This window comes from Mycteria americana, chromosome 1 (assembly GCF_035582795.1).
Source record: "Mycteria americana isolate JAX WOST 10 ecotype Jacksonville Zoo and Gardens chromosome 1, USCA_MyAme_1.0, whole genome shotgun sequence".
In the NCBI taxonomy this organism is placed as follows: domain Eukaryota; kingdom Metazoa; phylum Chordata; class Aves; order Ciconiiformes; family Ciconiidae; genus Mycteria; species Mycteria americana.
In genome coordinates, this window is record NC_134365.1 from 22,286,011 (window position 1) to 22,303,012 (window position 17,002).

Genomic DNA, 17,002 nt, shown 5'->3' on the forward strand with positions numbered 1-17,002 from the left:
AGCTATTTAAACACCTGCAAGATTCATCTGGTGAAATGTACATGTCTATAATGCAGATACATACAAGTAAGCTAATTGTCTAAAGTCCTTTCATACCAACTGTCACTTTTAGGATGCAATTCATCTTGTCTCAGGAGATACCTAAAGCAGTCAGGTCAGGCCCTACAACTCTCTTTCTCCCCATTGACTGTGCAAAGAGCTTAAAATCACCAGTTTGGACATTGTCCTCAAGCATGGGAATCAGCTCTTAACTGAAACACCAAATGCATTATGCTATCCCATGGGGCATTCAGCTTATCCCATAAAGGCATGGATCTCCTGTACACCCTCAAATCTCCCAGCCCCATGTAGATGTCTCTTATATCCTAGGATATTTAAAAGGCACTAGCCATTTATGTGAGCAGCTGAGTAGTCCTTACCTGTGGTCAGCCAAATAGCTCTCTGTTTTAGATTTCCTCACCGATTCATAAGCTTCCTTTGACTGTAATTATAGACCAATAACAGATATTCAGCTCACAGACTTGCAGTAACATATAGATGCATACAGTTCAGTGTTGATCTCAGACTGAACATTAACCATACAGTGTCCATATTTTGGGCTTGACTTAGCTACCTGAACATAAGCAGCCAATGCTATTTGAGATTTGATAGGATGTCCAAGACAGCCTCATTGGCCTGACACTGTGACACAGGACTTAGGAAAAACACATGTCCTTCTCAAGTGGTGGGTAGAGGCCAGGTAGGACACCCTATGGCACAGTAAATAGCACTAGATGCCCATCTTTAGGAAATTAGGGGAGTATTCACTTGTTTAAACATATGGTTCTAGGACCATGTTAGATAATGTGAGGTCTCCTAGCTGGCTTTCATCTGCTGCTTCAGAGTGCAAATCACCCATAAGATCTGAACAAAATCTAGTGTCTATTTTAAAATTAAAATAGTCTTAAAGTACAGAATTTGGGAAAAAACTCAAGGTATACAGAACAATCATTTCATTTCTTAAAAGATATGTTAATATTTATCCTGAAAAAAATTAATAAGTTGACTTCTTAATTTCCCCCTTTTGCATATAAATAAGAATATAGGTAGGTTAATGTTGAAAACTTCAAATTATGTATCAAAATAGATGCAAGTTCTTGTTATTTTTAGTGTCACCTCAGTTTCTTTTTTTGCCTTCTTCAAACCTGCATTCTATTTTATCTTAATAAAATATAAAATTGTGCAAACAATCTAAAATTTGCATGTACAACACATATCTGAGTGCTGTAGTATTACAATGATTACAGTTTCCATTTTTATCCTAGGTTGTTGGACATACTGAATCTCATCTAGGTATGATGACATGCTTGAATACTGCAAGCTATTATTTTTTCCAGAATGGCTTTCAAATGCCCCAATTTTGAGAATTTTTAAGGCCAACAGAAATACTAAAGGAGATGATAACCAATAAATTCATTTATGCAATTAACTGGGTAAGGCTGTTGCCATTATAGCAAATCAGCATTGCGAATCCCAGTTTTCACCAGGTCAGCAAATTGATCTCAGCTTGGATCTTTTAATTCCTGTTGATGGGGTGATTTAATGTTAGTCAACTAAATAGCAGGGTCATCCTGATCTCAAATTATGTGGTTATTTCCAAAGTACAAGCTGTTTCAAGGGAAGCCTAGCCTGTTTATTTACTGATGCATGTCCAGATGTGCTTTTCAGATTTTAAAGAACTGAATCAGAAGCAATTCAGATAAGTTCTACATGAATAATTTATCTTGTTCAAGAGGAGAAGGGACTTTATATGTTAGCATTTTGCCAATGCAATAAAAAACATTGCTAACTGGGACTTGTGTCATAAGTGTTTTGGTCACTGGCTTGTCATGCTTGCACAATAGGTGTTTCATTATTCAAAGGTATACCAGATTGTCAAAACTTACTGAGGAGGTCAGAAAATCTGGATGCCTGCTGAATTGTGAGCGCCATCAGTTAATTTTCTTTCCCAGCTATTGCTGGCTTTGGAGCAAGCCTGACATTTTCAATACAGAGGAAAATGCTCCAGATATCGACTGCTCCTCTGTTGTGAGATGACACATTTAGAAGATGGTTTATTTCTTTTGTGAGCTCATATGCTGAACACGTAAATATTGGCGCGTCCAAATTCACGATGTGAGACAGGCCCTAAGGCTCCACATATAGTTTCAAGCATTCCTTTGTTAATGCAGCACACAAGGCTAAGTGATGAGGCAAGGCTGGGGAGCCAAAGTCTGATTAGTTTCACCTAGTATTATGCAATGTCTGTATGAAACTGTAAGCCACTGTTTGAGCAGGAAGAGATTGGCTGTCTGAGAAGGTAGCATGTGTCATCCCGTACCGCTGAAACCTTCCCGGGAACACACAGAGCAGTGCCCAGTCCTGGCCACTTGTTCAGGAAGAATGAATGAGGCAGATACCGAAATAAGCAGCTAGCATGAAGAAGGGAATGAAGAACATTTCTTCTGAGAGGAGTATGTAAGAGCCTGTTTTCTCTAGCCTAACAAAATGAAAGCTGAAAGTAACGTGACTGCTGCCTATAAATACACCAAGCAGGTAAATGCCAGGGAGGGACAAGAATCACTTAAGTTTATGCACTAAATCAGCACAAAACCAGAGCACAAAAATCATGGATAAATTTAGGCTACAAATTAGAAAGATATTTCTAACTATTAAAGCAGGGATGTTCTGGAACAGCCTTTTAATAGGAGCATTAGCACTTTTTCAGGTAGAACCTGATAAGCTTACAGAGCTTGATAAATTCATGATGTGCCCAAGTAGGGATTAACTAACAAAAATTTGATGACCAGCTATAGCTCTTGTTCTGACCTTATATATTCAGAAAAGGATACTGCTTATAGATTTATTCAGGTTATAAAGAACCCCAGGAAGTCCAACCTCCAGCTGGGTCTTGAAGACCCTTAAGGATGGAGAGAGACTGCATCATCTCTCTGAGTAGCTTCTTCCAATGTTTGACTGTCCTCATGGGAAAAAAGTTCCTCCTTACATCCATCTGGATCTCTCTTGTTTCAATGTATGCCCTTTTTGTGTCATTCTCTCACTATACACTGCTGGAAAAGCCTGGTTCCACCTTCTTAATAGCCTCCCCATAGGTACTGGGTGTTGCAGTTCAGTTCCCCCAAAGTCATCTATTCTCCAGGCTGGACAACCCCTCTCTCTCAATTTCTCCTCACAGGGCAAGTACTCCAGCCCTGAGCCATCATGGTGCCCATCTGCTGAACTGACTTCAAATACTGATGACTGGCTTGTACTGGGGGCACGAAAACTGGACACAGTACTCTAGATGTGATCTGATGAAAGCCAAGTAGAGGGGATAATCCCTTCCTTCAAGGTACTGGTTTTGATCCTGGTAATGCAGCCCAAGAGGCTTTTGTGCCTCTTTGCTGCCAAGGCACTGCTGGCTCACGCGCAGCTTGATGTCCAGCAGACCACAAGGTCCCTTTCCACAGAGCTGCTCCCAGCTCTCAGTCCCCAGCCTGTATCATTGCAAGGGGTCCTTCCTCCCCAGGTGCAGGAATTTGCATGTGTCCGCTATGAATTTCATAAGATTCCTGTTAGTCCATTTCTCCAGCCTCTCTAGGTCCCTCTGGAGGGCAGCCCTGCCCTTGAGCATCTCGACCGGTCCTCCACAGTTTGGTGTCATCTACAGACTTGATGAGAGTGTACTCTAATGACTCCCCCAGGTCACTGATAAAGACTATAACAATATAGGCCCCAGGACAGGCCCTTGCGATACTCCACTCATTACCAACCTCCAGGTAGACAATGACCCGCTAACCACTGTCCTTTGAGCCCAATCATGGAATGAGTTTTTTACCCATATAGTTGTCCACCCATCCAGACTGTAACAGCCTAACTTGATATAACTTCCTGACTTGATTTTTGGTTCTACCTTCCTTCCAATTCTCTTCTTCAACACTGACTATTTGTAATTTCTTGAGATTTGTAGAGAACCATTTTAAGGAATGATGGATCTAGGGATCAGAGCTGGTTCATATTTCAGAGTTGAAAATTGGGGTTTTTTAGTGGGCAAAAATGAAAAGACATCCTTACCAACAAGGTCATTTGTGTGAGTAGGGGAGAGTCCCAAGGTATGAGTTTCTCTCACCCTACGCTAGATGTTTAAGAAGCAGCCAGTCATCCTGGACTCCCATGATAGTCAAAGGAGAGAAATAGGTTTCACTGGAGGGTGATACTTTTGATCTGTTTTAGACTTAGAAGAAATGAACTGTTCACTGGATACCCTTATTTCTCTCCATGGACCATAGAGAGAGTTCTTTAAATGCCTGAATTAGGACAGATTAATCTACTTCCCCATTACCTATATCACCCAGGAGTTCCTGATAGATGATCCCAATATTCAATCCCTCACTTATGATTTATATGTGCATATAATGTGTATAAAGGGCCCAAGCCGTGGTAGAGCGCCATCATTTAAATGTGATAAATAGAATATTAAAAGTTTGAAATTATATAAACTGGTTGTAGCAGCAAAGATGCATTTTCACCTTTTGAAGAGAAGAATCTGGGCTGAAAGAATGGCAATATAAATAAAGTGAACCTTCTTCATAATTGTTCTTTATTCAGCTGCATGTTAGAATGATAAGTTGCCACATACACTCTTTTTTTTCCCCACTGCATATGGCATAACTTATTTGTGTATGTGCAGCTGAAGTTTCCGCAGAGTAATTCATTAAGCTACTCTGTTTCATGATTACTTTTATAAATATTGCTGTTAGCAATTTTTTGACCAAAATTAATGGTTGCCCTTCCTGAGGGCTCCTAGATGATGCTGTTTTAGATGAATTGTTTATTTTGTTAGAGAGGAACTACCAATTAAGAAATGCAGTAGAAAACAAGTTGCTGACTTCATGAAAATATTCTGCAATGTTTATGTAGCAGGGAGAATGTTATCAATATTACTGTCATCTAAAGATCAGTGTAATCTATACATTGATTTCTGAACTCACAACCTTCTTGGACTATTCCAAAGTGCTAAGTTTTGTATTTACACCTTTGACTTTGCTTAAAACCTTATTCAGCGTTCCCTATTGACTGTTTATCTCAGGAGATTCTTTTCACAGAAGTTCTTCAGCATGTTTCATTTATATCTTGTTTTGATTTGGGTTTCAGCCAGAAATAAAGCTATTGTTGTCTTACAGAATTAAGCCCATTACCTCCTCAAGAAGAAAAGATAAGATGCATAAATACAACTTCTGTACAAGCAGATCAATTCTTCCAGTCTCCAGAGGTATACTAGCAAAACATTAGTAGACCAGGCATAATGGCTATGTTCATCCACTTGTGTTGGATTTTAATATGTTATATTGTATAGAGCTTTTTATAAGAAATTTGGGTAGAAGTATGTTGCACAATTGTCTAACAGGATGGAAATTGGGAATGAAAGACCTGCCAGCACAAAGAAATTCCCAGACACTGGTAGTACCTACAGGGAGCACATCTGAGGCATGTCTTGCAAGGAGAAAGCTGTTAAACTCTCTTTATCACTGATGCCCCGGAATAACCAAAAGAAGAAATGTTCACACTCTGATTCCTTCCCTTGTATGCGAAGCTCAATATTTAACAGAAAAAATGACATAACTCTCATTTTTTATATTTTCTGGGTTCTTTCTTGCTGAGCTGGCATGGCCTCACCTGGACATTAATCTTTTCCTGGCAATGAGCACAAAATGCTTTAGCTGTGACACCAAACATACAGTGGGATAGAGATTCTATTACCATTACAGGTTATACCACATGAAACCTTGAGGGAGCCATATGTACTTCATACCAACCCTTTTTAATATCTCACAGTAATGCCATCTGAGTTACCATTCCTTTAATGACAAAGTTTGTGCATGCAGTGAAATTATACTCTAAAAGTAGTTTTGGAAGCTGTAAGTGTGTGCTCACTAGCTTGCTGATTCAGTCAGAATAAAACAGCATAAATCTCCAGCATTTTTATTTAAAAAAATGTTACGAAATATAGAAAAAAGTTTGCTACAAAAAGTATGGCTATTACAGTCAGCAACAGTGTTAGGGATTAGATGCAAACCAGTCTCTGTTTAAGTAACATTAAACCTAAAGACAAACAAATCATTGTAAGTGATAGGAAAATAGACCCTAATCTATCCCTTCTGATTTTGTTTGCCTACACATCAAGGGAATTTTGCCTGTCTGGCAAAATTTTGCCTATCAGGCAATATACTATCTCAATATAATAAAAAGGATTGTGAGAGTTATTTGTTTTGCTTTGTTTACAAACCTGAATTTCTGTATGTTCTTGAAAGAATAAAGGGGAAAACTCCAGAGTTTTATCAGGGTACAAAGCAATAAGAATTAGCAGAGAAATCAATGGAGAATAAGAACAATTTCTGTTACTGAGTGCATTGAGGTGTGTCTAATTGCCCAGACAGCAGGATGAAAATGTTTCCCTTCTATACATATTAGAGATTAAACTTTGTAATATTTATAGCAGCCTTTTTTTACATTCCAGACTGAAGGCTTCCAGAAATAGTCTTTCAACAAGGAATATTATTAAACCTTTAATTTTTTTCCCTGCAACTATAATATTCATCCCACAGAGGGAAATCTCTTTCTTCTCTGATACAGTGTGGCTAATCATTAGTTGCTTTCCTTTTCAAAGCTGCAGACCTATTATAAAAATGTGAGTAGCTAGCACTTAAGACTTCTAACTGAAAGCCACTTAAAGCCGTTAGATCTATGAACCCTGAACTCCTGTGCACTCTTACCATTGTTAAGGTATAAAGAAACTGTCTTATGGTGTTGGTAAGTATATCCACAAAGCTTCTTTGTGCCACACAGCACCCATTTTATATATAATTACATGTTATGAGAGACACAGAACATGAAATACTTGTAGAGAACAGAGCATCCAATATTTGCAAATTCTAAAAAAGCAAGTGATAAAATTTTGCCCAGCAAACTGTAATGGCTTAAATGCCGATAGTAATAAGTGCTTATTTCTGTAGTCAATAAAAATTGACAGCAAGAATAAAAAAAACTAATGCAAAAGTGAAAGAAAGCAAAATTGTCAGCATGAATTATATTGATGAAGTTCAGAGTAAATGTGTCATTGTCTAGGTGCTTATGCAAAAAAAAAAAAAATTAACCAAGTGAAACTGGGAGGCAAGAATTTTATAGTCCATTGTGCCAGGGTACTGGTTAATTCTGCAGAATTTACGGTATTTTGGCAGAGTGGAAGACATTAAGTGGGGAGTGTAGGAAACCAGCCTTTTAGCAACTAAACCCAATTAACACCAAGATAAGATTTTGCATTAAGATCTTTTTTTTCATTTAGAGGAAATAAATAAAATCTGTCTTGTATTCAAGTGTAATAAATACAATCACTACATTTTACAAGCATTTCATTCTGTCAAGTGCATGGTTTCTATTACAGCTACTTCCCTCTCAGATACTCTGGATAAGCCACTCGTAATCACTCCATAGAGTATTTCAGTCCAAATCATCATGGATTACCTGAAACTAAATGTTAGCCCATTTAAGTTAACCCATTGCATTTGGATAGAAATATACCAGGGATGATTTGATGCTCAGTGCAGAATTTGTTTTAAGCAGTTACAAGTAGGCCGGACAGAAATGCTTTTGCATTCTGGAAGAACTGAGCAAAAGGTCTCATGATGAACAGACTGAAGTAACAAGGCAATGCAATGGTGCTGATCACTCAAAGGATTCTCCCTGGGTAGATCCCTAATCCTGTTACAAACTTGTTCTCTTTTGTTGAAGGCCAGATGCAGTGAGGTTCATGCAGCTATGTCTCTGGCATGGTCAGGAAGCATGAGCTTCCTCCCACTTCCAGCTGCCATTGTGGTGGATGAAGTGTTGTTGCCTCAAGTGTTTCACCTCCCCACACTGCCGCTGGACATTATCACTCCTTCACAGCAGTTTGTATGTGGATTTTATACGCTACGGTGGTCAAAATGAAGTCTTCTGTGTCAGTGCTGTAACAGGTGTGTCCTTTTTATGGTAACGTTCTGCTTAGATTTTGAGAGTCAATGTAATGTTAAGGCTTAAAAAACATTCCTTCATGCTAATCCAATGAATAGAGTGATTCCACTGTAAAGTAGAAAGTTAGTGATTGCCAATATGTAAGAAAAAATAATGAATGCTGCATATGATATTCTAGACAAAAAGCACAATGTAGGAAAGAATTGGATCAGATGTTTACATTGCAGAAGTGAGATCTAAAAAGAATTAGAGAAGGTATGTACATTAATTCCTTCCATTGACCTAAAAAAAAATATTTTTTGCTTCACAAGAAAAAAGGCTCAGTGAGAACAAACACTGTAAGAAACGTGATGGATCCCAGCACAAAATGGACTTTATTCACTGGGCATCCAGCATAAAATTTCTTATAATTTTCCCAATTTCTGATAAATTTATTCTATAATATATGAAAGTGATTCTCTTTCTGGAGGCTACTGTCAGTAACCCAGCCTTATCTACCTCTCTCTGTCAAAGATCTTGCAAACAGTGGAAGTAGGAATCCATGCAGTTACCAACACTGTTGAGTTATAAAACTTCATTTTGGACACACTATAAATGCAGAATTCTATTTCAAAAAGAAAATTCCTCATATTGGGCATTGTTTAGCCTCTCCAATGTTATTTCATACTGTAGTTATTTCTGTCTAAATGTCCCATTTGTAGCTTATATTTCAAATAATTTCTCTGTTTTATAAATCCTGCTATTGCTTTGCTGTGCACATTTCCATTTTTTTCCTGTCATTGAGCGTATATTTATTCCAATTATAATTCCATGGACTATGAAAAACCTCCATATTTAATTTTATAAGTGTGCGGTTTCCCAATTTTTTCTCTGTGACCCACATGCAGATATAAGCACCATTTCATGCAACTTAATTTCTATCAGGCACATGACTATACTTGGAAGACCTTTGATTTACAGACAGCTTATCTAAACCTGTTGTGTCATCCATTAAAAGAGAGGTTTCTGCTACATAAACTTTGGATATAGAAAATGGAGTTTTTCAGAAGTGTTTAGGTTACTTCCAAAAACACTTCCTATCAGAAGACATAGGGGGTTGTCCTTTTTATCATCTTGGTGCTTGCGACAACTTTGCTTGTTGGTTGCTTTGTTTCTGGCTTCATATAGTATCACATACTGGATTCTATTTTTTATTTCAAGAAATAAAAAGCAAGGAATGTTATCTTGTCTTTTATGAATTCAGTAATGTGACATTCCATAACTAATAGAGCTGCTTCCATACCATTTACTTCTTTTTTTTTATTTAAAAAAAACCACCATTATGATAATTCCTGGTTATTCTGACAAATAAATCATTTAAATACTTCATGGAAATAGGTGAAAAGGTATAATCCTGTTTTGCAAAGAGAAACCTCACTATTGCACCTCCACAAGATACTTCTGGCCTTTTTCATTGTTAATATTACATACAGCTCAATCTTTTCCTGACCAGTGCAATGATGAGTGCAGATGTAATGGCCAGTGCTGCTGAAGCCTGTCAATCAGAATTTATCTGAGCAGCCCAAAGGAATGCAGAGCAGAGAACATTTTTCTGCTGAGCTACAGAGGAACACTTTACAGCTCCACTTAGTTCTTCCTGATGATTGCTGCGTAAATGCTAACCAGCTGGAGAGCAAACCACACTCCTCAAGGACAGACAGCAGAGACTTGCACCTGTGGTGTGGGGATGCCTGCAATAAACTATCAACCTTCCAAGCGCTCTTTTGAACACAGTGACCTGCTGCTTAAGGAAAGGAGTTTTCTGTCTCCTGACTTTTCCTCATTAAAGGCACAGTTCAGCACAAGATTGGGTCTTTTTTGGTCCAAACAGTTCCAGATAATGGTTCTCCATTCACAGTTCCTTCATGTAGTCTCTTCTGGTTCCCAGACTGGCTCTGGTCACAATGATGCAGTATTTATCAATAATAAGAAAAACAAATTTTTACTGCTTACATTTTTCAGAGGCTTTTTTTAGGCTTTTTGAACCCACTCATTAAAATAAGCCTGGCTCCTTCCCCACCACCACCTCAAAAGCTGACTTTTGCATACATATTTGTTGTAGAGTAAATAGTTATTAATTCTGCAGATGGTTCTAAAATCAGAAAAGTAGTAAACACAAAAGAAAGTCAAAGCAAACTGGTAGTGACCTGAGACATGAGAGCAATCAGTTAATCAGGGGATGAACAGGGTATGGAGCCAGATAAGTAAATTAAAAGGAGCAAAAGTTGGATCAAACAGCATAGAGAGAAAATAAAGAACTTAAATTAGCAGCCTTCCCCATGGGATTGAATAATCCAAAAGTCTTGTGACTATAGTAGTGAATGGTCATGTAATTTTAAGGCTGCTTTGTAATACACAAGTGCACAGGGATAGAATTAAAGTAGCAACTTTCTTCTGTTTCAGGAATTACATTTTTTAATTTTCATGTTTTTTTAATGTGGCAGGATTTGTTTGGAGATTTTATATATAATTTATATGAATCTCAGCAACTTACCAATTTATAATCTTGGTGCAGAGAGATTAGAATAATAAACTGCAAATCATTTCCAAACTAGTGCCACTGGTATTCCTCCATTTTTCTTCCAAATCCCTCCTCAGACATCACTTCTCCCATAGAAATAATAAATACTAATTTATTCAACTATTTCTTTCAAAGAATAACTTCTGGACTTCTAATAGAATGAGTGCTTTATGACCATACTATTCTTTGTCTTGAAAAATGCTGATATGTATTCAAGAAATGCATTAAAGTTTGGTATACAAATATATCTGCAATTGTTATTCACTCAGGTGAAATTTTAGCAGAGTATGAATCTGTTGGCTGGATCTTGGAAAGCTGAGTTTTAACAGTTCTGTGTTTTCAGATCCATTCATGCTAAAATGAAACTACAAAATAATCTATTATTAGACATTTTACTAATTTTTAGTGGTAGTCCTTATCAGCCTGGAAAATTCATCTGGAAATATGACTAAAGAAAACAATCCAGTATATCCCAGGATCTTCCTGGTACATTTTATTCCATGCAGGGCTGAAGATGTCAACCCATTTTACAGCAACATTTTTATTCCAAGATACAGGATCGTATAATAGGGTCCACAAATTATAAGGAATTAAAAAAAAAGCAACCCCCAAACTAACTACTACAAACATAAAATGGATGACTTTGAGGTTGGAAGGTTTGAGTGATTTCTTGATTTGCTTCCATCAGTTTACCTGTTTCTACTTGGAAACTTCACTTAAGAGTGCAAAACATCAGTTACTCATGAACGAACAATAACTCTTGAAAAAGAAAATGTAGGCATAACATCAGTTGCAAGCTGGGCTTCAAGATTCAGCAAATTCCCTTTCTCCCATAATACTGCGCCCTTGCAGTAAGCCATAGAGTGTAGAGGGGAAGCTTTGGCTCTCAGCAATATTTTTCCAGAACAAGAGATATTCAGCATTCAGTCAGAACAGCGTCTATTTTAGATTAAATGCTACACCTGGTAGCATTTCCTGATGTTAAAATTGGCTTCAAAATCTTGCAGACATTATGGAGATCTTAATATTAAATGAATGATCCTCTGGGGATCTCTGAATGCTGTAGCAACAGAATACTAAAAAGTAGATGCAGAAGAGAATAGTGTCTAATAGAGGTGACTCCAGAATCTTGTCCAATTTTCTCTCTTTTCTTGCAGGGAGTCTCAGGAATTAAAAAAAAATCCAAACTGACTAATGTTCTTAAGTTACATAAGAGCAACTAGTGGAAGGACTATAAGTAAGATTTTTTATTGCAATGTCTTTGAGTAATCACTATAATAGAGTAACACGAGAGGCATTTTGGAATACTTATATCAAATTAATATGTTAATCCTAACATTTTATTAACGTTTTTGTTTGGAATAATATGTCTTGCAGAAACACTGTCATGCGGCTACTTTCTTTTATTTCTTTTATCTGTGTTATAACACTGCTTTTATTCATAGTGAAAGGCACCACACAATCTGAAGAGTCCTCAATATGAGCATTGAAACAGAAAGATGTGTTCAGAAGCAATCTCACTGATTCACTGGCTACTTGAGACTGAAATAATTAGCCAATTAAAATATATTTCATAATTTTATCTAGAGGATATATTTTTTCCATATCAGCATTTGCTTGGCTGCTCTTACAAAGATGAGAACTAGTTGGAGAGAACCAAAGGAAACCAAACTGAGGAAACCAAAAATGATCAGAGGTCCGTGAACCCATGATCCACAATGGAAGACTGAATGAACAAGTGTTATTTAGCATAAACTAAAAAAAAAAAAAGAAAGGAAATCACAAGGTGCCTTTGTATTTTTCTGGCTTTCTATTCTTTCAGCTATTACGCTGATCATTTAGGCTACCTGAATTCCCTCTCTGGTAAAGTTCTAGTTAATAGTTCCAATATGCTTTTAACAAACCTCATTACTGGATTTTTCAAATGGAGGTATCAAGCTTAACATAAAATTATGCATAATATTATACATATTATATACCTGCACCTATATAAACAGGAATTGATTAGTTTTGGAGTACTTAAAATATGCTCTCAAGATTTTAGCAATGTAGTAGAGATCTTCAGTATTCACTAGATAATCATTGATAAAGCCCTCTAACATTTTATGAAAATTAAAATTCTTAACAATTCTGCAGTATGGACAATCTATGGATTTCAAAACACTTCAAACATCATTAAGCAATATAACTTTCCATGAGTAAAGGAACATTATTATCTATATTTTACAAATGAGAAAGATTAGATGGATTGATTAAAAAGAAATCCTACAAGAAAATACTGGGTTCCTTTCTATTATCTTGGTCAATTGCTAGACAAGAGAGGGAAGGTTGTTACAGAGATATTTCAAGAAAAAGGGAAGATTAAAACATATGCTAAAGGTCATATATGAAATTCATAACAAAATTAGGACAAAAAGTAAAAATATAAGGCCCTTGATTTTTTTCCAAGGTTGGAGGTAATATATAGGCTTTTGTTCAGCAACATACTTTGGAAAATGCTTCACTGTAAGCACATAAAAGATTTGTGTGGTGACAATAAACTAAGCAGGTGAGTAAGTATATTACTTAAATTGCAACATTTTAAAAAAGTGGAACTCCAAATCTAAATGCTGAATCTAGTGCTGTAGAGAGAAAACCACAAAGGCCAAAGAAAAAAGGAGCAAAAGATCTTTTCAAATTTCAAGACCTTCTCACATCTGCAAAAAACCAAAGTCACTAGTCTTCCAAATATATGTTTATATACATACATATAAGTTTATGTGTGTTCCTCCAAATATGTTTTATCTCTACTGTGGTAAAACTAGTTCCTAAGATGTCACACATTGTAGTCCACTGATGGGATATGATAAAAGACTAGCAAACTTCTCCATTGCTTTACACTGTGTGCAGTAAACTACACTGATGTCCACTGGGGGTAAAACCAAATTCACCTGATACTTTACAGATATGCACTGGAGTAAATAAGTCAGTGTGCATAAAGTGGAAAGCAATGCCAAAGGGAACGGGGTACAGCTTGCTTTTCCCTCATGTCATACTCCCCTTTAACACTGGCTGAGATTCAGTTCTTTCCTGTCAGTTTTGCACCACCGTGGTGCTGTAAATCCTTGTAAATCCTGTCATAATTTGAGGCCTTGGACAAATAAGTGAAGCAGCCTTTGGCATACAACATTTATTAAATTTAGTAAGATTTTCTTTTTTTTTTTTTTATTTCTTGGTAATAATCTAAAAATCCTTCTTTCAATTACAATGTAGAATCGGTGAAGGACAACCAGTGTTTCATTTATAATCAGTGGGAAAAAAGGTGGCTAACGTGTATGAATAAAGGAGAAAAAAAAATCTTTGAATAAAGGGAGTTCCTGATGATCTTGTTATGACAAAAAGAAAAAAAATGTGAACTCAGCCAAGGATAATGTGAGAGGGGGAAAGCTGCATTACAGTGATGTGGGTGTCTGTTACATTTCAGTCCTTGTATAGAAGTATTTCTACCCAGCCACCCACTATTTTAAGAATCTGCTACATTAACAATATCATTTCCTTTCCCTTCAGATTTTAGAACTTTTATAAATGTCTTTACTTCTGATTCTATTCCATTTGACTATGGAATTTTATTCTGAATTTCAGGAATAGTCAGGAATAATAATTATTTTAATATGTATTTACTTAAATATCACAGTTGATTCTTTAATAGCATCAGTCAAACCACTTACATGCTGCAAATTGTGTGAGTATTCTGTTTCTACTGCTGTCTGTTATAATATCTCTTCCACATAAATGCATGCCAGTGATTTTTTTTCCCCAGCTCAAACAGTCAACATATTTTCTCTCATCTTCTTTCTCTGTTTCTGAGCCAAAACTCTGAGGAGGTTCATTCCACAGATAACTTGGTCAAATCCACTACCAGCAAGGCTGGGCACAACTTCCTACTCTTTAGTACAGATACAGCCAATCATGAATTGTACTATTGAACTTGGAGCAAAAGTACACTTATTTCCGAAAACAATAATAAATTTCATGGGTTCATATTACAGAGAGAGTATAGACAGTTCCAAAATATGATCATAACTTACTTGAGAGAGCTTTCATGACTAATGACCTAATGATCTGCATTTTGTGCTTCCTTCCATTCATATGATGTGTGGTCTTGAATATAAGGCATTGTCCTCATATCAGTGTAGTTTTTTCTCATTCCTTCAGAGGAATGTGAATGTTTGTCCATCTTTCTGTCTGGTGAACTGTATTTCTATTTTCTTTTTTCATACCTGCCAAATTATAAATTCGTAAGCATCACCAGAGAACTACTAAGAGCTTTGTAGCATGAACTCACACAGGCCATTTGAAAACATCTAGTCCCAGACTAAACAGATATTGGCTGAACCATGTTAGTTCAAAATTAAGAAAAACTAAAAAAAAATCATACAACTAAAAGCAAGCAACCTTCTCAAATATGCCTGTAACTGCAGTCAATCTCCTAAAATTCAGGAGGAAACTCAGGACTGAAGGACAAACAAACCCTAGAGTTTTTACAGTCAGACACCAACTATCTTCCCATCAAAAGATTTTGAAGTGAGATCTTCACAGAGTTGTATTTCTACTTGGGCCTCTTTCCTGGAAGCTACACACTGAATAAGCTCTTGTAGCTTACATTTTATTTTTATTCATGTCCTCCCAGTTGCTGCCACTGACACAGATTGGAGGAAAATTTTTGTGTCTATAGTGATTGCATAATAAATGCTTTTTAGGAGACGCAGGCTTGTTTCAACATACAGAAGTTTACACCATATCTTTGTATTCTTTTATTAATTATCCTTTCTCATTTCCATCAGAACTCCCTCTCTTTCTTCCTACTTTTCTTTCCCCATACATTCCTATGTGGCAACTCTTTAATGTACAGAATAGCTGAATGCTGATGTACCAGCGAGGATGAAGCAACAGCGGATAATGTTCTGCGCAGCATGTATTTTCTGTTAACAGTTTGGGAACTAAATATAAAGTTCTCTAAATTCAGCAGCTCTTCATAGCACATACAGTTAAAGGCTCTGTGCATATGCAACATCAGTGATGAACCAGTATCTGTGAATGCTTTCTTTGTGCTAGCCATAAATCTGCTATATAAGCTGCTGCAAAGTGTAGTTAAGACAAAATATTCTTTTAAGAGCTGAAACTTGTCCATCCTCCCCCTCCCCCAATTTTAATCTGACAAGAAAACTTGTAAGGTTTATGATGTATATCTGAGATCATTGAGTGATTACTGCCACCTAGTTAATTCTCCATGCAATGAGTTACATACAATTAGTAGAAATGAAGGGCCAAGTCCTCAGTTGATGTATCTGACAGGAGATAATAAAAAATGGTTGGGACATCCAGTCCCTTTTCCCTTAGGGAAAACTTGCTTTCTGTCATACTTTTTTTTTTGTTGTTGTGGTTATATAATCTTCTTTCAAAGGCCTCAGAAGGCATGTTGCCAATGATAGTTATCCCTCCAATCAACATACCCTCTTGCCTAAGATATACTCATATACTGAGCTTTCCCTCTGTATTGCAAGCAAGCAGTACACCACTTTTCAAAGCATTTTGCCTCCGTGTTGTATGTGCAGTCTCTGAATTCATGAACAAAAGAAAGGAAAAAGCCCTCCATTGCATGCTGAGGATAGGGACGGATTATATCTGCACTGCCCACATGCCAAAGGAAATCATTAGCCATTCCTAAAGGTGTAAGACAAGGATATCCCATGAAAAAGAGTGTGAGCCTCTCTGTGACTTTATATTCTTGATTACAGCAGAAGCAAAACCTTTTGTCATTAGTATTAACATCCCACCACTGATAACTTACTTTCTAATACTCACGTGCTTCTTTCTACCTCATTGTTTTACCAACTCCACGGTACGCCTCCTTCTGAGAAGCTGCAGCAGTAAGAGAGAGAGTGAGCCTGGGGTGCATCTGTCCCCTCTTTTTGCCTCTCTCAGCTTTGCAATTTCTCTCATGACAGTAAACTGAATTTCTGTGGAAAAAGAGACCAGTCTGTGAACTCTGCTTCTCTCTGTCACAACAATATAGCCCACAGTGGCTGAAAGGGACCAAGTATTATTTGGCCAAGGCCCTAAACTTCTGAAGGCTCAAGTATTTTACAGTCAGAGTACTTCGAGTATAGAGCGTAAGTGGGGAGGAACACCCTCTTTCTCACCAGGATCTAGCTCCTTTGGAACAGTGCCTGCTTTATCCCATTAAAAATAAATAAATTATGCAGACTATCTGTCTTGCCCCCAGACCTTTTAATCAGGCCAAAAACTGCTTGTGTACAATCAGTTTTACTTTGTCAGTCCAGGAAAGGAGAGAAAGCTCTCAGAAGGACTGATGAGAACTCTGTATGCTAATTGCCTTTCTGACTGGAGAAAAATGTAGCAAAAACCTGATTA